The sequence below is a fragment of the Pinus tabuliformis genome, chromosome 1_2 (assembly GCF_031772625.1).
Source record: "Pinus tabuliformis cultivar Carrire ecotype Pingquan chromosome 1_2, CPIR1, whole genome shotgun sequence".
In the NCBI taxonomy this organism is placed as follows: domain Eukaryota; kingdom Viridiplantae; phylum Streptophyta; class Pinopsida; order Pinales; family Pinaceae; genus Pinus; species Pinus tabuliformis.
Genome location: NC_142298.1, coordinates 1,343,870,145 through 1,343,883,277, shown reverse-complemented (window position 1 = coordinate 1,343,883,277; position 13,133 = coordinate 1,343,870,145). Strand labels below are relative to the sequence as shown.

Below are 13,133 nucleotides of genomic sequence, written 5' to 3'. Positions count from 1 at the left end.
AGATCATGAAAGCAGTATGAAAAATAATGTATTGTATTGTATCTTATTACAGGTCTCCTCCCAGCATTGGAAGAACTTCGGATCCTCCTAATAAAGCATTTCACCCGATAAATAGCCTCATACTTTAGGGGGCAACTGTTATAGACATTTTTGTGCCTTACAACATTGAGCATGAAATTTCCATAATCCAAGGGATCCAAAGTCCCTAAAAGAGTTGTTCCTACCCCTAAAGGAAGAAGGTCAACAAAAGACAGCTTCTCCCAGAAGTTCTCCACCAAAGACCACTCAGAAATGGTCAAATTAGGATCAATTCAATGGCTCCACTAGCTGCCTGCGTTGAAATGCAGAGGTTACACTGGCTAGTTGCACTGCAACGCAGGTAGAAGCACTACCAGGGTGCGCTGAGCAGGAAATTACAAATGGCAAGTTCATTCAACGAGGTGGAAAGACCCTGGAAGCTTCCAGAATCTTCCTCAATGACACTTGCCTCAATGAATTCGACCAAGTGATGAGTAAGAGGTTCTCAACCTCCAAGTGGAAGCAAGAACTGACAGAGAGAAGCCACAAGTCAAAACATAAGCTGACTCATCCTCTCTGCTTACATCTATATATGGATCTCTCACCCAGAGGTTCAGGGGGCTGGAATTTTGTACTTTGCAGAGAATTGCTGTTGGTTTGAGATTGAGATTAGTACATTGGGTGATTTATGCTTTGTTGGAGGAGAGGAAGGGATTCTTTTGCTGGGAGGTAGATGCTGGATCGGGACTCATTTGGTTGTATCTCCTCTTGAACCTTGTTATCATATCAATAAAGCTACTTGAGTTTCTCCAATATGCTTGTATTTCAATGATGTTTTGTTATATCTGCATATTTAGTTTATATCTGATCCTAAACTAGTTATGAATGTGAATCTATATCTTTTGTGTAGTTTTCTTCTCTTGTGATCTTGCAGGAACTGGGTGAAGCTGGACCAGTGAAAGAGCAGGCAGCGGGAAGCGAACGAAAGAGAGAGTGGTTGGATCGACAAACTAGCAGAAGACACCGGTTAGTTACATCCTTCTTTCTCTATTTTCATCTCATAAAGAAGAATACTTAGATAGCTTTCCTTGTTTGTTGCTAAGGCACTATCACCTCTTAGAGTGGGATAGGGGCATTCCGAATTGGATACTTTTCCCAACAACACTCCCTCTCTCTCTCCACTTTTCTCTCTCTATGTATTTCTTCTTCACTCCATCTCTCCCCTTCCAACTCCATCTCTTTGACCCTCCCTCTCTCCTCCTCTCTCTCAAGTCCTCTCTCGTCCTTCCTGTCTCTCCCTTTCTCTTTCCCCATCTCTCTCTCTCTCTTTTTCCTATAACCATTTCACTATCTCCCTCACTCTCTCCACCTCTCCCCCCTCCATCTTTGTGGCCCCCCTCTCTCTTGCCCTTCTATCCCTCTCTCACTCCTTTCTTTCTCTCTCTCTTTATTCCTCCTCTCCCCTCTCCTTCAATTTATCTCCTTTAGTGAAAGTAATCAAATAGGATTAGAAATCACCATCTACACTAAAATCAATACATCTAATGCAAGATATCTTCTTCCCTCTCTCCCCCTCCATCTATATCTATATCTCCCTCCATCTCTCCTTCTTTGTGTCCCTATCTCACTCACCAAAACACACAATGTCTCTCTCCATATCTATTTATCTCTTCCTATCTCTATCTCTTTCTTCTTCCCTCTCTTCACCTTATATCTATATTCTCCCTTTTTCTCTCTTTTGTCTCTAATTCTCACCCCCAAAACATATACACTCCATGCCTATTTTTCTCTTCCTCCCTCCTCCTCTCTTTCTCTCTCTCTCTTCCCCTTCTCTCCCTCTCCCCCCCTTCTATCTCTCTTCCATCCTACTCTCCCCTCTCCCTCTCTCTCCATCTCCCTTATCACTCCCTAGCTCTCTTTCTCTCCACCTTTCTCTCTTTGTGTCTTTCTCCTTTCCTCCCTCGCTTCCTCCTTCTCTCTCTCACGTCATCGCTCTTTCCCTCTCTCTCTCTCTCTCTTTTTCTCCCACCTCCCTCTCTCTCTCTCTCTCTTTCTCTCTCCACCCTCCAACTTTGTCACTATATCCCTCCCTCTCTCCTTCTTTCCCCCCTTCTTTCCATCTCTCCTTGTTTGTCTGTCTATCTCACCCCAAAAATACACACACACTCTCTCCATCTCTCCCTTGTCACTTCCTCTCTATCTCTCTCCACTTTTCTCTCTCAATTTCTTTCTTCTTCCTTCCCTCTCTCCCCTTCCAACTCCTCTCCCTCCCTCCCTCTCTCCTCCTCTCTCTCAATCCCCCTCTCTCGTCCTTACTCTCTCTCCCTTTCTCTTCTACCTCCCGCTCTCCCCCTTTCTCTCCCTTTCTCTAACTCTCTCTATCTCTCCACCTCTACCACTCTATGTATTTGTTCTTCCCTCCCATATATATATAGAATTAATATATATCATGATATATTAATATATATTATAAGATAACAAATATAATATTGTATTAATTCAAATTTATTAAATTCAATAATATTAATATTAGATTTAATGATGTGTTTTACATGGCATGATGACAAAATTATAATAAAGATATATCAAATTAATATTTTCAAATATTACAACTTTGACGTGGAAATATTATGTCTTTAAAGATTTTAATATATCCATAAGATATGGTTTACCTTTTAAAGATTCATTTTACAAATATTTAATTAAAAGAAGGATTTTGGAGCATGATTTCTTTGTGTTGAATTAACTTTTTTACTTTGGTTTAATAAATGGTATTTCCTTTAGTAAAGAGTAAAGATGTTTAAAATTTTACCTAATTTGGAATTTTAATGTAGTAAAAAAAATTGTTTCGAAGGTAAATTTATGATCCATTTGAATTCAAAGTATATGAAAAAAGAACTATTAAAGGCATGAGATAATTGTATTATAGTTTTCTTTTATCTATATGGTTATTTTCATTTTTTTTAGGGAAGACATTTATTTTTTTTATTATTATTATTGTTTTATTGGACAAATATAATTACAAATTTCCCTCATACTAGCAGTGGAATGCGCCTATATGAGCAATGAGATTAATTGATATTTTTTAACATATTATTTATATGCTTGAAAAGAGTGGAGAGAAGTATTCCTAGATCATCCTAGTTTTGCTACCTTAACAAGTCAAGAAGGTCGGTAGTGTGGCAAAGATATTGAAAATTAGAATTGATGTGAGTAATATCTAGACAATTGAATAGAAAGTGTTTTTCATATTCAACCCTGTTAGTATCCCAAAGATGACTCTTTAGTTACAAGGATTTTTGGGAATTGACCAATGGCTAGTTTCACTTTGAAGCTCGCATGAATTAGTTTGTATTTTAACAATGTTCATTTTCTTCTTAGCACTATTCAAGACACGGAACAATATGATTTCCTCCTTATGGAGCATCCTTGTATCATCCTAGCTTGAACCAGAGGTGAAAGATTTGGTTAAAATTAAAAATCATTTTAGAAAACCTCTTAGCTTCCCATATAAATATATATTAACTATCTTTAATAATAATATTTAATTTAATAATAATATTTGGTTGATGTTTTTGTATGAATTGTGAGCCACCCTTGAACAAGGGAGTTGAAATAGTTGTCAAAAACTAATGAAAGAGGCAGCCAAGAATAAGGAAAATCTAGAGTAATAAATGTAGCTAATCAAATAACCCATGTTAGAGATGCAAAGGAGACTACTATGTAAACCTAGATGTGATCTCAAAATAATATACCAAATGATTACGTTGTTAATATCAAAAGCTAGAGAACAAGTAAAGATTAAAAGGTGAGTTAGAAATGTAAGAGATCCAAAGGAGACTCCTATGTAAACCTAGATGCTAAGTAAGTAAAAATAATAGACGAGATGATTATGTTGATTAATTGGAAAGCGAGAGAACAATCAAAGATTGTAAATTGAGTTAGAACAAGTAAAGGTTAAATGGACTTTTTATATCACTAAGCTTTTAAAGTAAATTACAGGTTGTCTTTTTTTTCACTATATTGAATTTTGGTTGAGGTTAGTTGTAATGTTGAATAGAAGAATTAATCATCTATTTAATGTTCTCATTAATATTATGCAACTTTGGATTTAGGTAAGTATTTTTTAAAACAATTTTTATTTATGCAACTTTAGATTTAGCTAAATATCTTTATTATGCAACTTTCGATTTAGCTAAAGAACTTTTAAAACAATTTTTATTTATACAATTTTAGATTTAGCCAAATATCTTTAGAACAATTTTTATTTATACAATTTTAGATTTAGCCGAATATCTTTAGAAAAATTTTTATTTTGTGAAATGATCAACTCTTCGATTAAAATTTAAACAACCTAATACACATTTAAATTTATAATTTAACCATTAGAAAAACACATACCATTCGAAAATTACATATCATTCTCATCTCACATGTTTTCGATTAAGAAAATGATTGCACCTAAAATTCATGCCTACTATTCAGACTGGTATCGTTCATAGCTACCAGTCATTTCAGTGATGGTGTAACTATTTCCCCGCTGATTCATATTTTCCCTACACATTTTCATGGTTAATTAGACTATATTAACGTCTAGCTTTAGGCAAGATCACGACATTAAAATCATCAAGAGAAAGGAGAAAATATGGGAGATCTTGGATTTGTATCTGGATCAATAGGCGTTCTTATTGATAGGGTGGTTCAAGTAATAGAGGGGCACATCAAGATTTCTCGTTGTTGCAGAAAAGAGTTGGGGATTTTGGAAAATTTAGTGAAGGAGATTCAACCTATAAACATGGAAATTCAACAATATTGAACCTGTTACAGTTAACCACTGGCTTCAAACATTGAACAGAATTATGGAATATGCAATCAAAATAGTGCATAAATGTCATGTTCCAACATATAATATGGTATCTCGATATTTGTTGAGTAAAAAAATCAGGAAGAGTATTAACGGTTTGCAGAGTCATCTGGAAAGACTGCCTTTCATTGGATTCACTCATCAACTCCGTTTTCAACTGCAAAACATACAGTTACAGAGCCATGAAGCTGCTCAGAGCCAATCTTCAATTCCTCCAACAAGGCAGCCAAGCCTTGCAAGTTATAGGCAGTAGCCAATTCAAGAGGCGTGCATTGTGGGACAAGATGAGGCATTCGAAGCTGTAGAATATGAAATGACTTATTTCCAGCCAGCTGATAAGCCAACAATACTATGAAGAAAAATACATATAAAAAAAATCAAACAAGTAAAACACATTTACTGTGTGACCTAAAAACTAATGCAAATCTCATATATTAATTGAAGCATTAGCGACATTCTTATATAGTAAAATTATTACTAAAATCAACTCTGAAACAAATCTAATGGCATTACAGCTAATTCCCAGCACTTTCTAGCAGTGACCACCCTAACAATTTGCTACTTTAATTTCATAGAGAACTCAAAATCTGCCAACTAATTTGTTAGCAATTTACATAACTAATTAAGAATTATTCCCAACACTCCCCCTTAATGATTAATGAGGATTTACTATCTTATCTCGTAGTGCTAAAAACTGATGTTTTGCAAGTGCTTTGGTGAAGATATCTTTATATGCTTCAATTCAATATCCTTCTTCTGCACCAAATCTCTAATGAAGTGATATTTCACGTCAAAATTCTTTGTCCTACTATGATGAACTGGATTCTTTGCTAAGTTGATGGCACTTACATTATCACAATAAATCACTGTAGGCTCAATTTGTTTTTCTCCAATTTCTTCCAAAATTTTTCTGAAACAAAGATCTTGTGTAACTGCTGAGGTAATTGCAACATACTCCACTTCTGTGGATGAGAGGGCAACAATGCTTTGATTTTTTGAGCTCCATGTAATCAAACCAGAACCAAAAGAGAAACAATTTCGAGATGTGGACTTACGGTCATCAAGACTACCTCCTAAGTCTGAATCACTAAATCCAACAATATTGAACTTTTCAAAAGTGTAGTAATGAATACCAAAATTTAGAGTGCCTTTCACATACCTTAAAATCCTCTTGGCTACCTTCATATGTATTTTAGATGGATTTTTCATATACCTTGAAACAAGTGAAACTGAATATGTAATATCAGGCCTTGTGTGGGTTAGAAATATCATGCTCCCCACAATACTTCTGTAAGTTTTCTTATCAACTAAATCAACACCATCATCTCTACATATCACCTCTCCATGAGCACTTGGAGTAGGGGATGGATTACAATCAAGCATGTCAAATTTATTTAGCATATCCTGTGCATACTTTGTCTGACAAATGAAAATCTCATCCTTACTTTGATAAACCTCCATTCCTAGAAAATATTTCATGATGCCTAGATCTTTCATCTCAAATTCATTCATCATAGAAACTTTGAATTTATCATTCATCTTAGAACTACTACCCATATACAATAGATCATCAACATACAAACTTATGACTAAAATATCAATACCTTCTTGTTTGTAGTAAAGGGTAGGATCACTCTTACTTCTCTCGAAGCCATTTTCCTGAAAGTATCCATCAATCATTGCATACAACGCTCTTGGTGCTTTCTTGAGACCATACAAAGCCTTCTTCAACTTGTAGACATTATTCTCCTTTCCTTCCACTTCATAGCCTTGTGGCTGCTCCACATATACTTCCTCTTCTAAGTACCCATTCAAGAAGGCACTTTTCACGTCCATACGATGTATGCTCCACTTTTTATGAGCTGCTAATGAAATCAACATTCTAATGGTCTCCTATCTTGCTACTGGTGCAAATGTCTCTTCATAATCAATTCCATACTTCTATGTGAATCATTTAGCAACTAATCTTGCTTTGTGTCTTTCAACACTCCCGTCACTGTTATATTTATTCTTATAGACCCATTTGGTTCCAATCTTTTTCTTGTCATGTGGAGGCTCTCTCAACTTCCAAGTGTCATTCCTTTGAATGGAATCCATATATTCTTGCACGGCTTGCATCCAAACCTCGTTACTACATGCATCTTCAAAACATGATGGCTCAAAATCAACCTTGGCCAATAAAGCAAAATTGACTATCTCACCTATTGGGCTTTCTTCATGTGCTTGATTTGCACTCCTCTGATAAATATCACTCAATCTTCTTACCTTCCTTGTAGAACTTGGAGAAGAAGTTGGACTTGAACTTGATGTTGAAGAAATTGATGAAGGGCTACTTGGTGGAGTTAAGCCACTAGTTACAGAAACATTAGTTGGCTACTCATGATCATTATCAACAATTATATCATCATTCAAAACAGATTTTGTCTTCTCAACATGGCCTTTTTGATGACCATAAACTCCCCCTTCATAAAAAATTACATCTCTTGAGACAATAAGCTTGTTATTTAGAGGATTATACAATTTATAAGCCTTGCTTGTCTCACTATACCCAATAAAAATACATAACTCACTCTTTGCATCTAAATTTTTTCTATTTTGATCAGGTACATGCACATAAGCCAAACAACCAAAAAATTTGAAATGATTAACATTAGGCATTTTTCCATACCAAGCTTCATAAGGAGTCATCTTTTCCAGTGCACTGGTGGGGCTATGGTTGAGGATGTACACTATTGTAGCAACTGCATCTCCCCAATAAGAGTTTCTCAATCCCTTAGTTTGTAACATGCATCTTGCCATTTCAACCACAATATGATTTTTTCTTTCAGCTATGCCATTTTGTTGGGGTGTGTATGCTGTAGTACATTGCCTCCTGATGCCATTCATATCAAAATAACTCTGGAAAGATTTTGAGCAGAATTCTCCTCCACGGTTAGTCCGCAAACATTTGATCTTGCACCCTCTCTTATTTTCTACAAGGGCGTTGAACTTCTTGAATGTATCCAGGGCTTCACTTTTGGCCTTCAAAAAATATACCCAACAATTTCGTGAGTAACCATCAATAAAAGTGATGAAATATGATGACTTACCCAAACTATTAGTATGCATAGGACCACATATGTCTGAATGAGCAAGCTGAAGTGGGTGATGATCCCTCCATGTAGTTCCCTTTGGAAACCTTTCCGTTGCATGCTTTCCTTTAGCACATCCTTCACAAACCTCCTTATGCTCTTCTACCTTGGGCAAACCAGAAACTAATGCATGTGAGGTTAGAAACTTCAAACTGTGAAAATTTAAATGCCCATACCTCAAATGCCATAACCAACTTGAGTCCTCATAAGCCATATTTGAAAGGTTGTTGTTATGTTCACCAAACCTCAAGGGAAACATCCTATTTCTTGTCATAGGCACAATAGTGATCACCCTATCTCCCTTATTCTTATCATAAATAGTACATGTCTTATTTTCAAAGACTAATTTATAATTTTTCTCACATAGCTGCCCAACACTCAACAAATTATGCTTCAATTATGGAGTATAATAAATGTCATGAATACTCTTTATACCTTCTTTTGTTTGGACCTCCATAGCTCCTTTGGTAGCAACCTCCAATGATTTATCATCACCAAGCTGGATCTTGGATTTGAAACTTACATCCTTTGCTGAAAACAACTTCTCATTCCCTATCATATGATTAGAGCATCCAGAATCTAGGTACCAAACATCTTTACTAGTATATTTACCTTTGGCATAAGATAAAAATAAGGGATCTAGAGGATACTCACCACTTTCTTGAGCATAATTAGCATTTTTACCTTCTTTCAATCTGCATTCTCTTTCAAAGTGGCAATACCTATTACAATAGTAACATTGAACATTTCTCTTATCAAATCTACCTCTACCTCTTTCTCTAAAACTACCTCTTCCACTTGAGCCACCTCTTCCTCTACCTCTTGAATAATTTTGGCTTTGCCATTTAACTTGGCCTTGATTGCTTTTGGTACTGTTTCTGCTTGCATCTTCATTCTTTGTAATTTGTAATTTAGAGGAAAAAGCTTTCTCTACACCTTGAAAAGTGTCCTTCAATTTTTCTTCATGAGACATCAAAGATCCAACCAATTGATCAAATTGTAATTTTTTCAAATCCTTACTTTCGTCCATGATTATGGCGACATGATTCCATCTATGTGTTAAATATCTCAATACTTTTTTAATTAAAACTTCCTTACTTACAGTTTCTCCAAGTGTAGCCATTTTATTGACCACATCTTTGACTCTCACACAATAGTCACTCACACTTTTAGCTTTTTTCATCTTCAAATTCTCGAACTATCGCTTCAATGTCTGAAGCTTGCCCACCTTAACTTGATCACTACCTTGGTAAGCTTCTTGTAGAGTCTCTCATGCAGCTTTGGCATTTTTTTCTCCTGATATTCTTGGAAATAAGCTCTTATCAAGAGCTATCTGAATGTGAAACAAAGCTTGAGCATTCTTCTTCCTTGCTTCCTTTCTTGTTGTTATTTCATTGGCTGTAAGGACATTCCAATCAACTAGCTCCTCATATCCTGATTCAACAATCTCCCACAAATATTTTCCAATCAAAAAGGTTAGCATCTTAATGCACAATAATCATAATCGTTCCCATCAAATTCTAGAACTAGCATCTTGTTAGAATTCGACATGATTAACTTTGGCGAAATTCCAACAATACAACTTTAACCCAAAACAATTTTACCTACTCTGGTACCACTTGTAGAATATGAAATGACTTATTTCCAGCTAGCTGATAAGCCAACAATACTATGAAGAAAATTAAATATAAAAAAATAAAACAAATAAAACAGAGTTATTGTGTGACCTAAAAACTGCTGCAAATCTCATATATTAATTGAACCATTAACTACATTCTTATATAGTAAAATTATTACTAAAATCGACTGTGAAACAAATCTAATGTCATTACAGCTAATTTCCAGCACTTTCCTGCAGTGACCACCCTAATATTTTGTTGCTTTAATTTTGCAAAGAACACAAAATCTGCTAACTAATTTGTCTGAAATTTACATAACTAATTAAGCATTATTCCCAACAGAAACCCTTAAACATCTGCTAACAGATGATAAGGAAATCGCAGCCTCTGTGACATCCAGAATAGGCGTTTTTGGCATGGGTGGATCTGGAAAAACTCTGCTCCTCAAGAGAACCTTGAATGACAAGCAAGTGCAATAACACTTTGAGAAAGATTTGATTCTGTGGTTGACAGTTTCCCAAAATTTGTAAATCATAAATCTATGCAATAACCTTGGGATACAGATAGACCTCGATATAAGTGAGGGCTTTGACATGAGATGGAGCCAAGAAGATGTCAAGAGATGGATTTATTAAAATACTAGCAGTAGGAGATTCTTGCTATTTTTAGATGATATTTGGGATGACAATGAAAATCTATTGAAGATGTTGGGTGTACCAGACGATCAGAGGAATGACACCTCTAAGATCATTGTACCGACAAGAGATCGAAGAGTCCTTTCAAAAATGAGAGTGGGTACCCAAATTGCCATGGATAGTCTGTTTGCAGATGAGAGCTGGAGCCTCTTGTGCTTTCATGCATTTGTAGGTAACCAACACAGTCCACATGTTGGAATCGATTGCCCAGGATGTCTGTGTGGAGTGTGATCGGCTACCCCTTGCTCTCAAAGTAATAGGAGCAGCCATGGTGGGCATCACTACGCCATTAGATTGGTAGTTGAATCTGGAGAAGTTGAAAATGCGGATAAAGTGGACCCTCATGTAGAGAAGAAACTCTATAATCGATTGAGATTGAGTTATGACGCATTGTGCACCTCGCAATATTTACCTTTGCAGCTCTGCTTTCTCTACTTGGGCGCCTTCAAAGAGGACGAGGAAATGCATGTACATGATTGATAAACTTGTGGATAGGAGAGGGCCTTATTCCCACGAAAGATGGTAAAGATCCATTAGAAGTTGGAAGGGCTTATGCTAACTTTTTAGTGGATCGTTGTCTAATCGAAGCTAGTATTAAGGATGTTGATGGACAGGTGGTGATCTTCTCTGTGCATGATGTTTTACATCATCTAGCACTGCAAATTGCCAAGAAGGAAGAGAATTGTTGTTTCAAAGCAGGTAAAGGTTTAGTGGAATTCTCATTGAAACATTACGCCCGTAAAACCAGGATTTCTCTGAGGGCCAACAATTTTAGGTTAATACCTAATGGATATCGAGGTCAGGGTATGCGGGCTATGTTCCATCAAGAGTGGTCACGACTCTCACCTCTCTTAGACTTCTTGATTTTTGAGGGACGTCCATCAAAAGTTTGCCTCATAACTTTGGAGCGTTGAAGCATCTGGTCTTCCTTTGTTTAGCAAAATCGCCAATAGTGAAGTTGCGAGATTTAGTAACATGTTTGAAGAAGCTTGCGATACTAGATCTGTTAGAATGCTACCAACTGAGTGAGTTGCCTTATGAGTTAGGTAGGATGTCAAGTTTGATATATCTAGATCTAAGTTTCTGTCAACAGTTGAAGTGCATGCCTTGTGGGATCTCTGCGTTGACATCGCTATAGTATCTGAAAATGGAAAGATGTTAGAAAACCTGGCCACAAGCAACACCACCACAAACAAAACTTATTTGTGATCCGATGGGAGGTCGTGCTCGTGCTCGCTTCCAGGATCTGCACCCTCTGAAGCACCTTAAATGGTTGGCGCTAGAGTGCTCGAAGGAGCCAATTACAGATGGCGTAGTTGACGACATGACAGAGATGAGGACTCTCATCCTAACGATGTCACATATGCAGGAAATACCAGAGGACATAAGAGGTATGGTAAAGCTAAACAGTCTCTTTGTGGAGTCCAACATTTTGGTTAAGATCCCATCGTGGATATGTGGTTTCCAACTGCTAACTTGTCTAATAATAAGAGATTGTCCCCAACTGGAGGAGATCCCTGGAGCATTGGAGAAGCTTGAATGGCTAAGGAGGCTGGATATAGTTAAATCCTCGTCTTTAAAAGAGTTACCCGATGCATTTGGAGAGGCAGGTGCCTTTTTATGCCTAGAAAGTTTCTGGTTGGAGGAAACTAATGTGGTTGACAATTTTCCTCCGATAAGGGATGGGACTCTGCCTCTCTTGAAGAAGTTGGGCTTAGTCTTTTGCTCTAACATCAGGACCATTCCTCCAGGTCTCAAAAATTTACAGAATCTGAGGGAACTGCATGTGTATGGCAGTCCCTTAATACTCGAATCTATTGAAGAAGAAGGTGGTGAAGCATGGTCTGCAGTTCGAGCAATGGAAGGAGAAAAGCATGTACAGATACTAAGGAAGTGGATTGACGAGCACCACCATAAAGATGGGATGGGTTGCTCAAGCATATGCAAATGGGTTTTCCCATCTAAACCATGGTCATGGTTGTTGGGAATTTTCTAATTAATTCCAAAACAAAAATAACTTGAATAGAGGATAATGCTTTATTTTAACATAGGATCTTAACACAGGGAAGCAAAAAAAATTGTTTTCAGAGGACTGAGCTTTTCCAAACACACATAAAAGATTTCTATTCATTAATAAAACTGCTGATACAATATTCTTCCTCTCACAGAGGGATTTCACCAGGAACGATTCAGTTCCACACAAGAAAAATTACTCTGTCTCTCCTTTGAAATTTTTACACTGTTGTGTGTAAAAATTTCTTACATTTACTGCTGTAGAAAAAACCTTCTTGTTTCATTCACACTGCTGCATTACAAAATAAAAACTCTGTCTCTCAAAATACACTGCTGTGTAAATTATTTCTTCATTCACACGCTGCTGTGGATATGCATTTTCATTGCATTTTCAACGAACAACAATTACTTCAACCTGCTGTAAAAATTTCCTTACATTCGTAGTGGTGAGCTTCTCTTTACATTTCATATGCAAAATGAACAACACTACTTTCTTCACGCTTCTACGTATGTTTCATTACATTTCATATAAAACAAAAATCATGACTATATATTTACCTATGCTATACTCCCATGCAAAATAAGACATTAAAATTAAAACATTTACCTACAATCTATGAACACAATTAATTTCATTAAATGTTTTACTGGCAAACCAGCGGTCAAACTAAAAACTTTCACTTCACATCAGTATTCATGTTGTAGGCCTGTATCAACCGTTGATCTAATCTGACAGTTGTCAAGCATATCGCGCTGCCCATTTCTGTCGAACTTTATGCTCCGATGAAAAACT

The 13,133-nt window shown here is 36.5% G+C and overlaps 1 pseudogene; it reads left to right on the top strand.

Annotated features, from left to right (window-relative positions):
- Window positions 1-12,323, top strand: part of LOC149211202 (putative disease resistance protein At1g59780) — a 38,909-nt pseudogene extending 26,586 nt beyond the window's left edge.
- Window positions 12,324-13,133: the final 810 nt, after the last annotated feature.